We start from the raw sequence: 21,373 nt of genomic DNA on the forward strand, positions 1-21,373 counted from the left end.
AAGTCCTAGGTTTTAACTTAAAAAGATCGAACGTAGAAGCGGAAGTCGAACTCTTCGTATAAAAATGTTGAATGGGTTGCATGTGAGAGTTCATTTTGAATGAAGTAAAAAAACAGACGTACTCTCAATCATTTATTGTAACTTCCGACGACCGGTTTCGCTCTATAAAGTATGCAGAGCATCTTCAGGTCAACGGTTACAAGTTACTAAAATAAAAACCAGAGTTAGAACAATGTCTGGTTGTAAAAGATGCTAAAGATCCATAAGATCAAGCCAATATTGAACAACATACATAAAACTAGTTAAGACAATGGACAAATACATATGCATGTACACTCGGGGCGGTAACAAACATCCCCAAGCTCACAAACACATGCAGATGTATACCGTCTATAATCATGCAATGATAACGTGTCGTACTTACATTCGGTTACAAGGAGCTACTTCCTGAGTATTCATTAACATGATATCTTGCTTAAGTTATGCTAATGGGATATGGTGGAATAGACGGAAAATGTTGTAAAGGTTAAACACTTAAAAAAACTACAAAATTAACTTTTATGATAAAATAATCGGAGTTAAAAAGTGATTTCAAAGCGACAAAAGGAATTTTTATAATTTGTTTATTACATTATGGTGTCTTTTGGTTCAGCACCTTTAAGAAATTTTCACAATTTTAATTATGCATATTTATACTTATTAAGCTTATTTCAATTTTAAATGAAAAACTGAAACTTCATTGACAAACTGCTTCAACTGTTAGTGTTTATAAACAATTGCGATGTGTTTAAGGAGAAATAAAAAAATATATATCCGGTTCTATGGTCACAATTTTTTTTAAAGATATGTAATTTACAACCTTTCAGATGGTGTATTTTGTTTTTTTTTTGTAAAGCTGAAAAAGGCGAAAACAATCTTATTGTTTATAAAACGAAAAATGGTACATAATTTAACATCAATTATTTGTAAATAAACCTTTAAAAGTTAATATACTTTTTTAAATTCGGAAAACTTGAGACCTTACGAAGAGAATGAGAGCAAAAACACTCTTCCAAATTTTGAAAAAGCGCCTGTACGACCATTTGAACATGACCTTTTTTCTCTATAGTGGGATAAAGAAATAATGTAGAATTGTTTAAAAAGTACTAGACCGATCGCGTCCATCTTTTACACATTTAGTAACTACATAAAAACCCACATTTTGAACTCAACTTTAAATATTTTTATCATTTATCTTCATATTTAAAAAAGAATGTGTGTGTACTTTGTACGCACGTAAGAAGTTATACTTCTATTATATGATTTAAACGAAATTAATATACTTTTTATTTATATTTTGTTTAAATATTAAACTAATTTATACTTACTACTTCTCAAACATTTTTATTAGAACAGTGCCAAAAATTAAAATAATAAAAGAATAAAACACACACAAACAAATTAAACAAGCCACAAATGATGTCTGAACATTAATTGTCGAAAATTTTTTTTAACTAAATACGTATTTTCTGAAAATACAATTATATAATAAATATACTTACAATCATAAAATGTATTAAAAAAAACAAAAAAGAAAGTTTCTATTGGGACTCGAACCAGCGCTGATAAGAGCGGTTGATATTGGAATTCATTCGCCTTCTCCGCTTAGCCATGGACACTATGTGTCATTATTTACGAAGATCGACTAACTAAACAGATTAAACTTGTGATATTTTGATATTTTGAAAATTGATCAAATTATTTTAATTTTGAATTGAAATGATTTAGAATTGAAAAAATACAACAAAATATAGAGTAAAAAAAATATTAGGTGAATATTGATAGAAATTTTGATGGTAATCAAATTATATAAATAAAAGTATTACATACTATGTATTTTGGCAGATCAAATAGGTAGGTTTATACCCATGATACATTAACAATTATTACGTACCTGTTGCTTTTAAAAACTGTTTAAAAGTCACTACAATATTATAAACTTTTTTGTTTCTGTCCTCACAACAATAAAACTAATATATTATACATTTGTTTACCTTTACCTTTACCTCCAAACCACAGCTGCCATATCGGATAATTTTTGACATGTCATTTGAACATCCAATCAGAACAAAGTTATAATGCGCATGCGCCGGGCTGATAGGTTTTAACATATAAAAAAATCACCCTCTATCGCCGGTAAAGAAGTATAACTTCAAAAAAAAAAAATGAAAAAAATGCTTAATTTAGGGTTTAATTTGTAATAATTTTTTTGTTTCTGGATTTTTTCAAACGCTTATTCGGCTTCGATTTCTGCGGTAATACAGTAAAATACTATTGCTAAACAGATAAATAATTTTGAATCCTGTCGTTTACAGTAATCGAAATTGCAAAAAATATTTCTATTGAAAACTCATCCAAAGTTAATTATTATTCACGACCAATTCAATTTATTAATTATAATAATTATTAATAATTTTAATCTAATTAACAAATAAAGTTATTCAATAAAAATCTTAAATTACTAAATTACTGATAGATAAAGTAGAGCAGATAATTAGCATTAATAGAGCATTGGCAATAATGACTATCTATTTATAGTGCGGTCAATAAGGGTATATACATAACCAAACTTATATGGAATCACCATGTATTTCAAACCAATATTTATTTCTTTTGAAAAAACTTGAACAAAGCACCCACGTATGGATACGTACCTTTAGATGCTTTGAACGAACACATTAAGAGAGTTTATTACCAGATTCAAATTTGGCTAGGCGGTAAAGCTCTCAATCCAATTTTTGTTTATTAAGGTAATGCCTCGACAGCTAATGGCCATTGGCATGGTAGGTACGGTGAATTTTTGCAGTTAGGTACATACCTAGTGACATGTGTAGTGTGTGTGATAAGTAAGTGTCTTGTTACTTTGCAAAGTCGACGTCATTGCCTTTTCAAAGAGACGCTAATTGTATCCGAATGTCTGCGGTCCCTCCGGTTAGTACCGATTCCTTCTTCTTCTTAAGGTGCCGAGACCGTTTGTCTATCGTTGGCTCTCATGTTGCCCAGCATATTAACAATCATTGTCTTATTTACAGCCGCACGAAATAGTTCAGTGCTAGTTTTCCCAAACCATTGGCGTAGGTTTTTAAGCCAAGAAGTTGTACGGCGGCCCACACTTCTTTTTCCCATTATTTTACCTTGCATGACAAGGTGAAGTATGTCATATTTTTCTGGGTGACGCATTATATGACCAAAGTATTCCAATTTGCGCCTTTTAACCATGTTCACTACTTCGAAACTTTTATTCAAACGTTGCAAAACCCTTTCGTTTGTGACTCTTTCCACCCAACTGATCTTCAGAATACGGCGGTAGACTCACATCTTAAATGCTTCTAGGTTTTTTAAAAGCGATTCTGTCAGGGTTTATGCTTCAACCCCGTAAAGTATTACTGGGAATATATAACATCGAACCATTCTTATGCGAAGTTCCAAATTTAGATCATGACTGCACAGGATTTTCTTAAATTTCATAAAACTTGTTCTTGCTTTGGCAATTCTACTTTTTATTTCTGTACTAGGGTTCCAGCTTTCATTAATATGAGTACCCAGATATACAATATTACTTACTCGTTCAATTGAGTCATTACCGATTGTTACGTTATAGTTATTATTATTTACGGCTGCCTGTTTACTAATAACCATAAACTTTGTACCGATTCCACAAGGACAGAAACTATCTTCATTTATTAATTTATAATAAACGAAAAATCTCTGACCCTGGTGAGATTCGAACTCACGACTATTCGGACCTTTCGATCCAAAGGTAGGCGCTCTTACCACTGAGCCACAGAGGGGGTGTCTCAATCCAATTGATTGGGGATGGGATAACGATAATGAATATTTCCAACGCACAAAAATGCATTAAGCACCTGCGCCAGAAAAGCAGGATGAAGCACGTCCTGCACCTGCAGAATGATTGGGCTGCTTTGTTTTAACGCTTCATGTGGGGAATATGAAAAAGTTGCCAAACTTAAATGGAGCTTTGCAGGCCACACTGTTAGACAAAAAGACCAACGTTGGAATGCCACGATACAACATTGGAGACCTTACCAAAGTAAACGACCGAGAGGAAGACCACAGATGAGATGGGTTGATGATATTAAAAGAGTAGCCGGAACGAATTGGAAATATGTTGCTCAGGATAGAGACCGATGGAAGGAGTTGGGAGAGGCCTATGTCCAAACGTGGACGATAGAAGGCTAAGAAGAAGAAGAAGAGTGGGGAATATGAAGGTGTTAACTGCCAAAACAATGCTGCAATATTTGACAAAGTTGAGGAAGGAACCAATGACAGTGACGTAGATTAGAACAAGTTAGTGACATGACTGTTTTTCTTTAAATGTCAAAAGATTTTTTACGTATTTTTCTATACATCTTTTGTATAAATATTATATTTTTTGTCTGCAAAGATAATTTTTTTCCCTACTTTTATACTCTCCATCATAAGGAGTAGTATTAATGGATGTAAAATTATAAAAAGATTTTTTATTGTAAATAATAAAAAAATATCAATGTCAAGTAAAGCGATACATAAATAATATGTTCAAATGTATTTTTTATTTATTTTTTTATTAAGATAGAGGTTGTATTAAGGGTTGAAAAATGAAACAAAAAAAATAACATTGACCCAAAATACCAACGTAATGACTTGAACTATATATCAAACTAATTAAAATATTAATGAATCACTTGCAACTCACCCACTACATCATTTTAATTGCTGTCAAGTTCTCAAGAAGTTATTTTACACCGGTAATACACCGTAATAAAACAATACAACCATTCTATTTAAACTCGTTATAATTTACACCTAGTTGTTTTGACTAAAGCTATTTTTACAATATGCAATTTTCATGCTATGCAAGAAGTATGCAAGGCAGATTATGCAACTGCGCATTTAGATCATTAAAACTCGCGTTAGCATGTGAACGGTCTCAAGCAAAATGTATGTAGTTTGTTGCCCTCGTGATACTTTGACATAATTTCACTCCCCTTCGGGCCGTGAAGTTGAAACTGTCAAAGTGTAACTCGGGAAACAAATCGATAATTTTAGAGCTCTCGTGCAATTACTACCGATAATTTTTGGTTATGTATTTCATTCATATGAGATTCTGACCAATAGAAAGCTACAGAAATAAAAATTAAAGTGATAATTTTTGATAATATCCCGTCGTCAGGTATATTACGTCAGATGCCCTTCGTTGCTACGAAAAAATACATTCAGTGACATTAATGGCAATTAATGTTTTAAAAATTACAAAAGTGATGGCTTTCAACCGTCAAATATTTATTACAACTGTGTGTTTAATTGTACTAATTTATACTTACATAAATAAATTACAATAAAATTTTGGTTTTGAACAGTTTTATTCATGAAATAATCACAGCAAATTGCACTCGATTTCTAAAATTATTATCGAATTTTTGCCCTCGTGACACTTTGACATAATTTCACTCCCCTTCGGGTCGTGAAATTAAAACTGTCAAAGTGTCACTCGGGAAAAATTCGATAATTTTAGAGCTCTTGCGCAATTACTACTGATTATTTCATTCATAGGAGATTCTGACCAACAGAAAGCTACAGAAATCTGAATTAAATCGAAAATTTTTGATAATCTCCCGTCGTTAAGTATATTACGTCAGATGCCCTTCGTTGCTACGAAAAAATACATTCAGTAACATTAATGACAAATGTTTTAAAAATTATAAAAGTGATGACTTTCAACCGTCAAATACATATTTATAACAACTGTGTGTTTAATTGCACTAATTGGTACTTACATATATAAATTACAATAAAATTTTGGTTTTGAACAGTTTTATTCATGAAATAATCGCAACAAATTGTACTCGAACTCTAAAATTAATATAGAATATTTGCCCTCGTGACACTTTGACATAATTTCACTCGCCTTCGGCTCGTGAAATTAAAACTGCCAAAGTGACACTCGGGAAAAATTCAATAATTTTAGAGCTCTTGGGCAGTTACTACTGACTGTTTCACTAGACTGTTTTTAACTGATAAAACGGCATAGCAACTCATCGTTTCCTACTGACAAAACTCCTTAGCGACGTGATTTCTCAGCGACAAAATTATGACAGATCTGTCACGAAAGTGTTTGGTAATAACAAATAAATAAAGAATATATTTCGTTGATATGGTGCATTAATTGTCTCGTGAAATAGTCTTGTCGAATATCATTCGAGAGAAAATTATTTACCGGCAAAATTTTCTCCTGGTTTTATTCAAGTTCGTTGCCTTTTGGTATAATTTTCGCTTATGAAATTTTGACGAAATCACTCGACTGACGTCTTGTGATTTAAGTCAAAATTTAATTCGCGAAAATTGCCAGGCAACAAACTCTCATACCAGTCGAAAATATTGCCGGCAAAATTTTCTCTCTTGTGATATTATATACGATAGTTTCCCGTCGTCAAGCATTACGTCAAATGCCCTTCGTTGCTACGAAAAAATGAACATTCAGTGACATTAATGACAATTCATGTTTTACAACTTGTCAAAGGAACAACAGGAACAGGTTTAGCAAATAATCAGGCGAAAATTTCAATAAAATATTAGTTTATATTATTTAAAAAACAGTTTTATTCATGAAATAATCTTAGCAAATTACACTCCAACTCTTAAAAATTATCGATTTGTTCTTCCCTCGTAACACTTTGACATAATTTCACTTCCCTTCGGGTCGTGAAATTCAAACTGTCAAAGTATCACTTGGGATACAAATCGATAATTTTAGAGCTCACGTGTAATTACTACTGATAATTTAATTTTATGCAACTGCAGTTTGTTACTAACTTTATTAATAAATACATTAAATTGATTACTGATTTTTTAAGTATTTTATTATTCTTAGGAGTTTGTTAATAAATTTATAATAAATGAAGTAAAGAAACACAGACTTACAATCATTTAATTAACTTCGACGACCGGTTTCGATCTCTACAATATACAGATCATCTTCAGGTCGGCATTACAAGTGATTAAATGATGCCGCTACAAGGGATGATTTGTAAGTTTATCAGTAACATGTTTATTAAACGTCCAGATTATGCTAGTAGGATAGCTAGGAATAAGTTGTAAGATTGTATTGTTCCCAATCAAAAGACGAAGGGATGTCATTTAGTTTGTATCACTGTAGGTGCCTAACACTAGAAAATCTATTAACTGTAGAGAAAGAAATATAGGAAAAATAATTAGATAAAGAGAAGGTCGAATTAAAATATTGGTTAAAAACCGGAGATTATTAAAGGTGATCTGAGAAAGGGAGGGGTTTGTTTAAGCTATTGTATGATGGTGTATGTTCAGAAAAGTAATGAATTAATAATTACAGGGTGTAGGCACTTACATTGAGAAATTTAAAATAAATAAATAAATTAACACAATACAAGACACAAAACACATAGAATTTATCATAACTAACTACACAGACAAGACAACCAATGGTTTAAAATTGGTAAGGAGTAGCACTACATTTGTTAAATTCACTGAAATAATCGATTTTTTATTTTTTTAAATCTCAAACTTGTTTTTTTTTAATTAAACACAAAAACCAAGTTTTTGTGTTTAAACCAAGTTTAAGGTGTTTCTCAAACTTGGTTTTTGTGTTGAATATTTTTTTAATTAAACACAAAAACCAAGTTTGAGATTAAAAATAAAAAATCAATTATTCCAGTGAATTTAACAAACGTAGTGCTACTCCTTACCAATTTTAAACCATTTGTTGTCTTGTTTGTGTAGTTATGATAAATCATATGTGTTTTGTGTCTTGGATTGTGTTAATTTATTTATTTATTTTAAATTTCTTAATGTAAGCGCCTACACCCTGTAATTATTAATTCATTACTTTTCTGAACATACATTATCATACAATAGCTTAAACAAACCCCACCCTTTCTCAGATCACCTTTAATAATCTCCGGTTTTTAACCAATATTTTAATTCGACCTTGTCTTTATTTAATTAATTTTTCCTATATTTGTCTACATTTAATAGATTTTCTAGTGTTAGGCACCTACAATGATACAAACTAAATGACATCCCTTAGTCTTTTGATTGGGAACCTGAACCGCCGACCTGAATATGATCTGTATATTGTAGAGATCGAAACCGATCGTCGAAGTAAATTAAATGATTGTAAGTATGTGTTTCTTTACTTCATTTAAAATAAACTCACATATGCAACTTATTCAACATTTAAATTTATAATAATTCAAACTGAACCAGGGCGGCCGAGCCAACGTACATTCAACGCCTGACAAGCGCGCACCATGTGAACACTATACATTGATCTAACGCATGTTCAACGCGCGTTAAGCGAAATTTCCAAATGTAATATAATATGTAAAGTTAATGTTCTCATATATTTCTTCTGTTGGTAACAATCAAAGTAGTATCTAAAATTGCACAGCAATAGCTCTGATGTAAACAGATCAGGTTTAGGCAATAGATAAGCCATGCAACACGTAGAACCGAAAGATGTTCTGTTTTCTCTTTCTTGTAAATCCATTGATATTCATAAAGACATTTTATGATTGTATAAAAATATACATTAGATATATATAACATTAGATACTCGGACGATACTATCATAATAACAGACAACCTCCAAGACCTCCAAAAGCTAATGAACAAGATAGTTGAGTATGGAGAAAAATATGGATTATCAATAAACATCAGGAAAACTAAATTTATGAGGATATCAAAAATCCAAAATAATGATGAAATCCTGACGATTAAAGGTAAAATTTTAAAACAAGTTGAAATCTACAACTATCTTGGCACAATAATAATCCATACAAACGATTACTTCAAATTAGATTTGTGAGTTAGGCTGGCAAGGTGTTATATTTTCTCGACTCTGCTTTACAAGATAGAAGCATGGACACTTAACGCGTCGATTGCTAAACAGTTGGAAGCATTCAGAATCCTGAAGATATCATAAACCGAGCATGTAACAAACAACGAAGTCATGAGAAGAGTCTACAAAACAACGGAAATATTTGAAACCATCAAGACACGAAAGCTGCAATACCTGGGGCATGTTATGCGTAATGAGAGATACCTCATCTTCTTCTTCTACGGCACTACAGCCCAAATTGAGTCTTGGCCTCCTTTATTTTTTGCCTCCACCCTTGCTTGTCTGTGGCTGCTCTTCTCCATACACGGACTCCTCCACATACCCCAGGCTGTGGGTGAAAAAACGTGATATAATTCAGGAATTTTTGAAACCTATCAGGTGTTGTAAAGGACGATACCAGGAATAACTTTTACTAAAATGTAACCAAAAATATTGTGCGCTTTTTTTTAATTGCGATTTTCATTTGTTAAATTTGCAATTTTTAATGATTTTTAATTTTGTAGTTTGAGATATTGATTTTAGAGAAAAAGTTTTTAATAGAAAGTTGTAGTAAATTAAAAAACCTACAATTTGAGCTATGGTAAGTTTAATTTCGTTAATTGGTTATTGCAAAACAGCCTGCGAAAGGTCCAAAATGGCCGTTTTTTACAATTGCATTATTTATTGTACAATTTTTTTTTTATTTTTTAAAGCTTTAAATTTAAGAACTTTCAATTCCTAACATAAAAAAAATTGTTAAACCAGATTAACGAATTTGTTGCTTAGATATTATAAATTGTTTATCCCAAGAGGTCAAATGTCGAAGGCTATAACTTTTTGAAAAAAAATCGTAGAGAGTTGGTGAAACATCCAATCTCCTTCTAAAGAGTTATATTTTCATATTCTGATGTAAATAAAAGCGAAAAAAAAATTAAACCTCTAATTTTTGGGTTTGAAAATAAGGGGGCAAATTTCGTTACAAACATTTAGAGCTGAAGCGGCCCTGTACATCCTATGAGTTTTTAACTTACAGATTATTGTTGCTGAAGATGAAACGAAGATTTATAAAAAAATAAAAAATTTCTACGACCAACTGAAGCCGAGATAATTTTTGGGTTTGAAAATAAGGGGGCAAATTTCGTTATAAACATTTAGAGCTGAAGCGGCCCTGTATATCCTATGAGTTTCTAACTTACAGATTATTGTTGCTGAAGACGAAACGAAGATTTATAAAGAAATTAAAATTTTCTACAACCAACTGAAGCCGAGATAATTGTTTTTTTTTTCTTAAATCGTAGTGCCTTTATTTATAATAATTAAGAAATTATTTTACAGTCATTGACTAAAGAAAGACTTATATTATCTTAAAATAAAAATTATTATGAAATATAATTACATTTAATTATTAAAAATTATTTTTTAAATCGGTGCTTTTGCAAGCGGGCGAATTTTGCAAATCGCCCGGTTGGATTCAAATCCGCGCGCTCGGAAAATTTTTACGTAACTTGTATTAAATTTTGACAGAAAACAATTTAATAATATTACCATTATAATATACAGTCTATTTACCACTGTATTTGTTTTTTTTTATAAACTTTTATATGTGAAATCCAAAAAGAATAGTCACTACAAGAAGAAAAAGTTTTATATTGTATATTATAGTAAGAAGTAACATTATTATTATTATATTTATATAACAATGAAAAAATTAAAAATATATTTCATATATATGTATCATTTTTGTAATATTATTTCTTTAGAAATGAAATTTCACATATAAAAGTTTATCAAGAAAAACAAATACAGTGGTAAATAGACTGTATATTATAATGGTAATATTATTTAATTATTTTCTGTCAAAATTTAATACAAGTTACGTAAAAATTTTCCGACCGCGCGGATTTGAAGCCAGCCGGGCGATTTGCAAAATTCGCCCGCTTGCAAAAGCACCGATTTTAAAAATAATTTTAAGAATTAAATGTAATTAAATTTTATAATAATTTTTATTTTAAGATAATATAAGTCTTTCTTTAGTCAATGACTGTAAAATAATTTCTTAATTGTTATAAATAAAAGCACTACGACTTAAGACAAAAAAACAATTATCTCGGCTTCGGTTGGTTGCAGAAAATTTTTATTTTTTTATAAATCTTCGTTTTGTCTTCAGCAATAATAATCTGTAAGTTAGAAACTTATAGGATGTACAGGGCCGCTTCAGCTCTAAATGTTTATAACAAAATTTGCCCCCTTATTTTCAAACCCAAAAATTATCTCGGCTTCAGTTGGTCGTAGAAATTTTTTATTTTTTTATAAATCTTCGTTTCATCTTCAGCAACAATAATCTGTAAGTTAAAAACTCATAGGATGTACAGGGCCGCTTCAGCTCTAAATGTTTATAACGAAATTTGCCCCCTTATTTTCAAACCCAAAAATTAGAGGTTTAAAAATGTTTTACGCATTTATTTACATCAGAATATGAAAATATAACTCTTTAGAAGGAGATTGGATGTTTCACCAACTCTCTACGATTTTTTATCAAAAAATTATAGCCTTCGACATTTGACCTCTTGGGATAAACAATTTATAATATCTAAGCAACGAATTCGTTAATCTGGCTTTACAATTTTTTTTATGTTTGGAATTGAAAGATCTTCATTTCAAAGCTTTAAAAAATAAAAAAAAATTATTTTGGACTTTTCGCAGGCTGTTTTGCAATAACCAATTAACCAAATTAAACTTACTGTACCTCAAATTGTAGGTTTTTTAAATTACTACAACTTTCTATTAAAAAGTTTTTCTCTAAAATCAAAATCCTAAGCTGCAAAATTAAAAATCAATAAAAATTGCAAATTTAACAAATGAAAATCACAATATAAAAAAAAGCGCACAATATTTTTGGTTACATTTTAGTATAAGTTATTCCTGGCATCGTCCTTTACAACACCTGATAGATTTCAAAAATTCCTGAATTATATCCTGAAATCGACCTATTTTTCACCCACAGCCTGGGGTAACAGAGAGAGATACCACATACTTCAATTAATTATACAAGGGAACATCCATGGCAGGAGAAGTGTAGGAAGAAGAAGAATCTCATGGTTGCGTAACTTGAGGGAATGGTAGGATGCACATCAACCGAACTATTCAGAGCAGTAGCATCTAAGATAAGAATAGCTATAATGATTGCCAACTTCCGTCGCGGAGATGGCACGTAAAGAAGAAGAAGATAAAAATATAACTAGATTTTTCTGATATACACATTCTTTGCGGAACGAGATTTTATAGATTTTCTAGACTCTTGCTTCACGGAAACATTCAATTGCACGTGTAAAATGACCTCACTTTTGAAGAAACAACTGATAACTATTTGCGTTTGGCTGATAACTAAACCGTGCCAATTTTACCAATTAGAGATTATACTTAATATTGACAGAGGGAGTAATACGCCAGGGAAATAAGGCAAAAAGATACCATCTTCGGGACACTTGAGCAGCCAGGTTGCAAATGGGTTTTTTGGGTACTATATGCCTAAAACATTATAAATATAAAAATGCCCGTCACAGTTCGGACGAGAATTTTAGTTATTAACAAATAAGGGTCAAAAATGGCAGTTTTTTCGTTTAAATCGCTGCAGGTGAAAATAGGGTAATTAAATACCTTATTTATAGTAACTTAGGCAAAAAGTTTTTTTTTTAATTTGTGTAAAAATACTAGATTTTGAAATCCCAAAGTAGATTTACTCTACAGTCAATATTAGAGAGATATCGAAACTCGGAGTTAAAAGTTCCTTTATTACAGTATCTTTTAATAAAGGACAAATACAGGACATGTGCAATGAGAGTTATCGAAACCACTCGAAACGCAGCTTTAAGAAATCTTTTATTTTGACAAATGACATTAAATAATTTTGTAAATGTAAAAATAACGTAAATAACCTATAAAATTCTATTTGTTACCTCCTTTAATAAGATCTTATAAATAAAAGATAAAAATTTAAATAAGATCGTTGAATTTAATTATTTTGTCATTTAAAGAACAACATAACCCATAATACTCATTGTACAACATGGAAGTGAAAAAATTAGAGATACTATATTAGTTGTTAAATACTTTTGCATATATATGAAATGGAGAATTTATGAACAATGTATTTGCTAGGGTATATCCAGTGCTCAACCACCTAATGACACCATTGCAAAATCTTCAGACAGCAATTGAAGTGCTGTATAACTATTAATCACAAATTGCTTCAAGAATTATTGTTATTGAAAGAACATCTGGTATTTTGAAGAGAAAATTTTAAATATTAATATGTGAAATAAGATGCAAGTTACCTTTTATTCAAAGAATAATACGAGCTTCTTCAGTTTTACATGTACTTACAAATATGAAGGTGCTGCGATTTAATCGAACAAGCTGTGGCAGTACATTTTCAACCAGGAGCAAATCTAGTGCAACTGCAACTAAATTTTGTGTGTGTTTGTTTGTGTTAAAATTATTCTCAATTTAAGGCAAGTTTAAATGGTTAATGTTGATAATTTTATTTTTATTGGACTGCAGTTTGCTAATAAGTTAAAAATAAATAGGTATAGTAATATAGTATATATAGTTTAATATTGGTGTCTGATTTTAAGTATTTTATTATTAGCAGTGTTTTAATAAATTTATAAATACATATTGGTGTTTGATTTTATGTATCCGTTAAAATATGTTATCACTTTCCGTTAAAAGGACTTCCACAACTAGCAAAAATATATGAACAAACAAATTGTTTAACAGGTTTTGTAGAACCGTTGATACACAGATGCGTTGCAGAGCACATATAGGAAATTAAACAGATTCTGGATGAGTGGAATGCCCTATACAAAGCTCGAATGCCACAAAAGCGACTAAAATCCAGGAAAAGCTTCCTTGGAACAGTGCAGGATGAGTATTTTCCTCTTCCCTAGGTTCAATGGACCAGACAATCTCTAGACCTAGACTTTAAAACACGGAAAACTATAAATAGGATATGACCAGGGGTCGCTCCAGTAAAATCAAACATTCTAAAATGGGGGAAAATAGACCAAGATGATGTGAACTGTGACTGGAGAAATACAGAATATGGAACATCGTCTTACATGCAGCAACTATCCTTGTACCCTCGAAGATTTGTGGCTCGGCAACAAAGATGGAACAGACATAGCCCAAACCCAAAACTGGGCTGAAATTCTATGTCCGGACACGATAAAGTAAAGTAAGTGTTTTAAAGGACAAAAATAATAGAGGAATTAGCTTTATGGTGGATGAATTATTTTGACAGTATATTTAAATAAACAAAAGCTGATAGCACGAAAATGAAAGTGTAATATTTTTGGTTAAAAACGTTATAGATTCTAATACATAAAGAATTAAAATTTCAAAAATAAATACTTAAACCGCTTAAACCTTTGATTTATCGTATGAACCCGTTTATATTTTAATACCATTTATGTTATATATCTGTTGAATTGAACTCAACCTTTGAATGCAGAATGTTAACTGTTAACAAATCCTAAACTTTTCCACAATGTCTCAAGTACCATGTATGATGATATATTTGTGCATTCAAATTACCTAATTGAAATTAGGTAGGTATATCTTATATTATATCTGTACTAAAAATATTTATTTCTATACAAAAATGTCTGGAGTTTAAATGAGTTGTAAAGAAATTCTATGTCTGATTTAAACACTTTAAAATTATTTACAAAAATTATAGGTATGTATTTAAATTCCTGTTTACAAACTTTTTGTAATAACTCAATGCTCTTAAATATTCTTTTTTATATTGATTTGGGTCAAACATTAATAATCTATATCTGAGAATAAACTTTTGTCTCTTTCTTTAGGAGTTCTTTTTAATAAACAAAACTTCAACTTAGATCAAAAATATCCAAAGATGTGGGATGTGATAAAAACATAAATATAAATAAAGTTAGACGCCTTTCTTTTCTTGTTTCTTCTTTTTTTGACAAATTTGTCACATTTTTGACACGTTACGTCAAAATAAAGAATCCTTTATTAAAAGATTTTTGTCCTTTATTTTTCCTTAAATACAGGCGGCCTGTATTTTATTACAGGACAAAAATAAAGGACGTGATACTGCGCTTGCGTATATGTCAAAATAAAGGATCTTTTATTAAAGGACGATGTTAAATAGGGTTTCGATATCTCTCTATTAACAAAGCTATTCAAATTGTTTAGAAGCCAAAAATGACTCTACTTTAGTAAAATGTTTTCGGAATGATAGAAATGACTTTTTATTGATTTTTTTAAACATTTTGAATACATAAGTATTCTTCTTTCATGTGGTTTCCACAGAATTGCTGTATCATTATTATTTTCTGAACAATAACATTGCAAAATTGGGATAAACAAATTTAATAAAATTTAAACTAATCGTCGAATAATCTTGAAATTTTTTGGGCATTATATGTACTGGTTGACTCAACTTTTCGTGAAATATCAAAACCTTAAGTTCAGTTTCGCAAGAGTTATAGCAAATTTTTTATTTTCGAAATTTTAGTCTTTTTTGCAATTAGCGAAGCAACAAATGATCGGACCAAAATTCGAAAACTGCCATTTTACACCTTTGCTCATCTACTAGAAGATGAATACTCTAAATAAGATATTTAGTAACCCTATTTATACCTGTAGCGATTTAAACGAAGAAACTGCCATTTTTGACCCTTATTTGTTAATAACTAAAATTCTCGTCCGAACTGTGACGGGCGTTTTTGTATTTATAATGTATTAGGTATATAGTACCCAAAAAACCCATTTGAAACCTGGCTGCTCAAGTGTTCCGACAAAAACCTTATTTCTCTGGACTATAAGTAATACAAACCACTTGCGTAGGTGTAACTTGATAAAAATAAAATAGTAAGTGGTTCATTTTGTAATTTTGCAACATGTAGCAAAAATTTTGTGGTTCAAATTTCAATCCGGTGTGCCAAAAAGAGTTAAAGCTTTAACCTTTATTATAATGCATGACACCCGTACCTTTTAGTTTTTACCCGTACCTTTTAGGCCAGTATTTTTTTAAACAACATTTTGCAAACATCATATTGACGAGAACCTTTTAATATAAGTGAAAGTTTAGCGGATGCCGCCCTTTGGCTGGATACCAATTAAATAAAGCGAAGTCAATATGTGGCTTCCGGTAGAATTGGGACCTTTTCAACGATGTGTGCGGTCAAGGTAACCATTGAATGGTCTTAATGTTCGCTCCTGACATCGGCAAATTAAACAATGAACAATCGAGCTTTAACCGCCAGTATAATTACAATTTACAAGATCGATCCAGTCTGGAAAACTTTATTGATTTTAGGTATAAAAGATTGAAGGAAAATATTCATAGTCGTAGCACCTTGGGATATTAAATATCTTGAGTTGTCTAGGCGATGTTTTAAATTTTTTGAAATCAAAACTGAGAAAATTAAATTTAAACAGTACTCGACGCAGTCGAAACAGACGTGATGACATGTCCCAGATATTTAAACCAGGACGGATCTGTTTTGAGGTGGATGTGAGAGGTGGCATTCGGATTTTTGCAGATAAAGTTAGGTGACAACTTCAATAATTATAATTGACTTATGCTCCTTCTCAGATATGTCCGGAACATTAATAAAAAGATTTAAATATTTAAAAATTTCGAAAAATATTGATTTTTTTCTACTTTCATTGCATATAACTTTAAGATTTAAATATTTAAAAATTTCGAAAAATATCGATTTTTTTTCTACTTTCATTGCATATAACTTTAAAACGATTCATTTTGGAACAAAGTTGTAGCGAAAGAAAATAAAGATAATTGAATTTTGTATAATATACGACTGGTTTAAAATGTTTTAAATTATTACCCTTTCTGCAAAATAGAAATAAATAGAAAATAAGGGGGCAAAAAAGACTATTTTTATTCAATGTTTTTCAACCACTTTGAACTTAGAACCTTCATAATTGACTTAGAAAATTCTTACAGCATACTTAAACCGTCCACCTAATAGATTTTGCATAACAATTATGCAATCTAATTTTTTTTTAAAAAGTTCAAATTTTTTAAAAATTTTGCTATTTTTTTTTAAATATAAAGAGGTTCTCTATACACTTTACAGAATTAAAATCGGATTATTTAAGCGGCCTCAGAACTGTTTTAAAGTTATAAACAATATTTTGGCTTATAAACAAATACAGTGAGGACGTTTGAGTTGGAATAAATTCATTTCCTTGAGAATGGGAGACTGGAGATAAATCCCGAAACTGATCGATTTTTGTTTTTAAATTATAATTTTTTGGCATAAATATCATACTAGTGACGTCATCCATCTGGGTGTGATGACGTATTCTAAATATTGGAACTAATTTAATTCAAATTTTTTTTTAATTCAAACCCTGTATAGTGAACACAAAATTGAATAGCCTTTCGATTGAGCTATCACTAGAATTTAAGAATAAATATCGACCTGTTTCGGGATTTATCTCCAGAGACGCCTATTCTCGAGAAAATTAATTTATGCCAACTCAAACGTTCTCACTGTATTTGTTTATAAGCCAAAAAATTGTTTATAACTTTAAAACAGGGCTGAGGCCGCTTAAATAATCCGATTTTAATTCTGTAAAGTGTATTAGATAGGCAAAGAACTTCTTTATATGTAAAATAAAAAAATTTGAAAAAAAAAATTAAGAAACGCTTTTTTTTAGTTACGAGTGACTAAAATTAAAAATATTATAAAAAAATCAACTAAAAAGAAAAAAAATAAAAAAAATTGAAAAAATCTAACACATTCGTCAAAGAAAAGCGTGACGCATCTTCATCGAATAAACGGTTTTTGCCCCACGCTTTTCTTTAACGAATGTGTTAGATTTTTTCAATTTTTTTTATTTTTTGCATTTTAGTTGATTTTTTTTATAATATTTTTAATTTTAGTCACTCGTAACTAAAGAAATGCGTTTCTTAAAAACTTTTTTTTCTAAATTTTTTATTTTTTACTTATTAGTCTTACACTTTTCAAACATTAAAATATATCGTCATGTTTCTTAAAATATGTATAAAACATATGATGTACTAACATGAAAAGTAGTCGGAATCGGCAAAAAATTGGAAACTTTATTGTTTATTTATGAAGCATAACGTAAACAATTAACGTAAAAAGTGAAATTATGTATAGTTCATATCATTAGCTACAATCCGTAAAAGTTTCAAGTCTTTACATGGTAAAAAACAAGAGAATTTAAGCATTTTCCATTAAAATCGTTTTTCTTATTTAAACAATTAATAAACATAAAAAATATAATAATAAAATATAATAAACATAATAATTACATTGGAGAAAAGTCACTCAAATTAACGTCTAAAGATTTGACGCAAACTATTGAACTAAATAAAAGCGTTTAAAAATTAGCAAACTTCTAAATGGTTTACTTTTTCTTCAGAAAGTTTTAAAAAAATTTAAACTTAAAAAAAAAATTAGATTGCAAAATTATTCTGCAAAATCTATCAGGTCGATTTTAATAAAATTTGGTGAACGATTTAAGTATGCTGTAAGAATTTTCTAAGCGAATTACGAAAGTTCTAAGTTCTAAGTGGTTGAAAAACATTGAATAAAAACAGGCTTATTTTGCCCACTTATTTTGTATTTATTGCTATTTTGCAGAAAGGATAATAATTTAAGATATTTTTAACCAGTCGTTTATCATACAAAATTCAATTATCTTTATTTTATTTCTCAACGACTTTGTTCCAAAATGAAACGTTTTAAAGTTATAAGCAAAAAAATTAGAAAAAAATCGATGTTTTTCGAAATTTATCTGCAAAAATCCGAATGGCACCTCGCACATCCAAAAATAGACCTTTTTTCACAGATCTGCCCTGGTCTAATTGCAGTCTTTTTAAATTTAATATAGGTTTAGGGGGATTTTATCTAAAAAAAAGGTGACTGCTGCAATTTTTCCAGTAGAAGGTTTATTTATTAACAAACTCTAACATCCAAGTAAACAACTCCTTAGTAGTAGGTATAATTTAATTAAAAATCTTGAAAAATCTAAATCTATTACATAAATGTGTTCAGAACGTTTTCGAACCTATCAGTCCATCATCAGTGAACTCTTGCGTTTGCTTAATAGCCTCAGAACCAAACAGCGGTTATATTCAGAATTCAATTTACATTGTAAAATTGTAAAACTGAAAAGGCTTAAAGCCTATGTTAATGGATACCTTCCGGGAACATAAAGAATCCCTAACCGAAAACTCAAACAACTATCTTGGCCTACTGACGTCTGCCAAGTAACTTGGCAGATTCGAAATATAACAAGAGAAATATGCTGTACAAAGTAAGTTATCAATCGAAGTAGCACAGAAAACGACAATAAATATCGTTCCCATACCACCAGATTTACAACAGGTGGAATACTTTCTTTGGTTACACCTCCTGAGATTTTCAAAATTTATAAATCAAACAGGATGCCGAGGAAATTAAGATGAGCGAATTTTAAATCATTCACAACTCATCTGCTCAGCGTGGTAAAAGTTCCAACAAGAAAGATTCCTTAATACTCCTACAAAAGAGTAAGTGAATTAAAAATGTATAAACATTTTCAATTTCTTTGCAACACGAACATGCAGCAGGTGCATAATACTCTGGTTAAATCGGAGAGTGCAGGAAGAGTCTATACCGGTTTCGGAGGTCATTTCCCCCTCATCAGTAGTCCCATATCCTCTTCTCTCCTATTAATTTCCTCGGCATCCTGTTTGATTTATAAATTTTGAAAATCTCAGTAGGTGTAACCAAAGAAAGTATTCCACCTGTTGTCAATCTGGTGGTATGGGAACGATATTTATTGCCGTTTTCTGTGCTATTTCGATTGATAACTTACTTTGTTTTTCGGTAGATGGCTCTAGTTCATCCGTGACATTTCTTTCTTTGCAATTCGGAAAGGCCCAAAGTGTGATGCCTGGAGAAATCGGAGAGAAGAGGTTATGGGACTACTGATGAGGGGGAAAAGACCTCCAAAACCGGTATAGACTCTTCCTGCAGTCTCCGATTTAACCAGAGTATTATGCAGCTGCTGCATCTTCGTGTTGCAAAGAAATTGAAAATATTTATACATTTTTGAAATATGATGTAATTAATTTTTGTTAATTTTAGTGAAGTATATGTAATAGTAAAAAGACGATTAAATTTGTAAAGACATGCCTTTGAAGTAATTGTTTTACTATATAGGGTGAGGCAGATAACTGGCCTATTAGAAATATATCGAGAACTAAAGGCAACAGAATTATGAAAATTGGAGTGAAGGGGTTTTGAAGAGTGATCTATTTAATGAAAATATTTTCACCTATTTGCTACTTCCGGTCATACCGGAAGTGGCTTATAACTTCGTTTTTTAAATGGGACACCCTGTATATTTTTACATTTTTGGATTCTTCCCGATGTCTTCTTTCTTAAAATATGAGGTTTTGTAATATTATACAGGGTAGTTTAAAAGATAATTAGGTTTTTTTCTAAATTTCGTAGCAATATTCACACCCTGTAGAATTGTAGCAGTTTGACAACAAAAACACTGTTTATGTTTAAATAGTTTTTAATATAGTCTACTATTGTTAAAAATTGTTAGTATAACTAATTTTTTAATTTTAGTATACAGGTTTGGTCGAAACTCGGAATGAGTATTTTCTGAGTTTTCTTAAATGGAACACCCTGTATTTTATTATTGTAAGATAATGATATTTTATGGTACTTTCTTATTTCTTAAGCATTCCCTATACCTAACTGCTTTAAATTGTGAGTTATGAGTGATTCAAGCCAAATATTAATTGTAACAAAAAATACGTGAAATGTTATTAGGTTGGCCGTGAAAATATTCAATCACAAATAATTTTTCGGAAATGAATACATAATAATCTAGTCTGATCCTTAAAATTAGCAATAATGGCTGAGCTATCAAAATAACTACGTAATTAAGATTGTTGGTTCAATTAACAATTAGGCTCAAATAAAAGAAGTTAGGTATAGGGAATGCTTAAGAAATAAAAAAGTATCATAAAATATCATTTCATTACAATACTAAAATATAGGGTGTTCCATTTAAGAAAACTCATAGAATACTCTTTCCGAGTTTCGACCAACCCTGTATACTCAAATTAAAAAATTAGCTATACTACCAATTTTTACTAATAGTAGACTATATTAAAAACCATTTGAACATAAATATAGTTTTCGAAGACAAACTAATACAATTCTACAGGGTGTGAATTTTGCTACGAAATTAAGAAAAAAAACGTAATTATCTTTTAAACTACCCTGTACAACATTACAAAACCTAATATTGTAAGAAAGAAGACATCGAGGAGAATCCAAAAATGTAAAAGTATACAGGGTGCCCCTTTAAAAAACGAAGTTATAAGCAACTTCCGGTATAACCGGAAGTAGCAAATAGATGAAAATATTTTCATTGAATAGA

The 21,373-nt window shown here is 30.3% G+C and overlaps 1 protein-coding gene across 2 annotated transcripts in view; it reads right to left on the reverse strand.

The window, feature by feature from the left end:
- Positions 1-21,373, reverse strand: part of LOC114328744 (tyrosine-protein phosphatase non-receptor type 13-like) — a 1,179,517-nt gene that overhangs the window by 287,389 nt on the left and 870,755 nt on the right. The window lies entirely within an intron of this gene.

The sequence above is a fragment of the Diabrotica virgifera genome, chromosome 1 (assembly GCF_917563875.1).
Source record: "Diabrotica virgifera virgifera chromosome 1, PGI_DIABVI_V3a".
NCBI lineage: Eukaryota > Metazoa > Arthropoda > Insecta > Coleoptera > Chrysomelidae > Diabrotica > Diabrotica virgifera.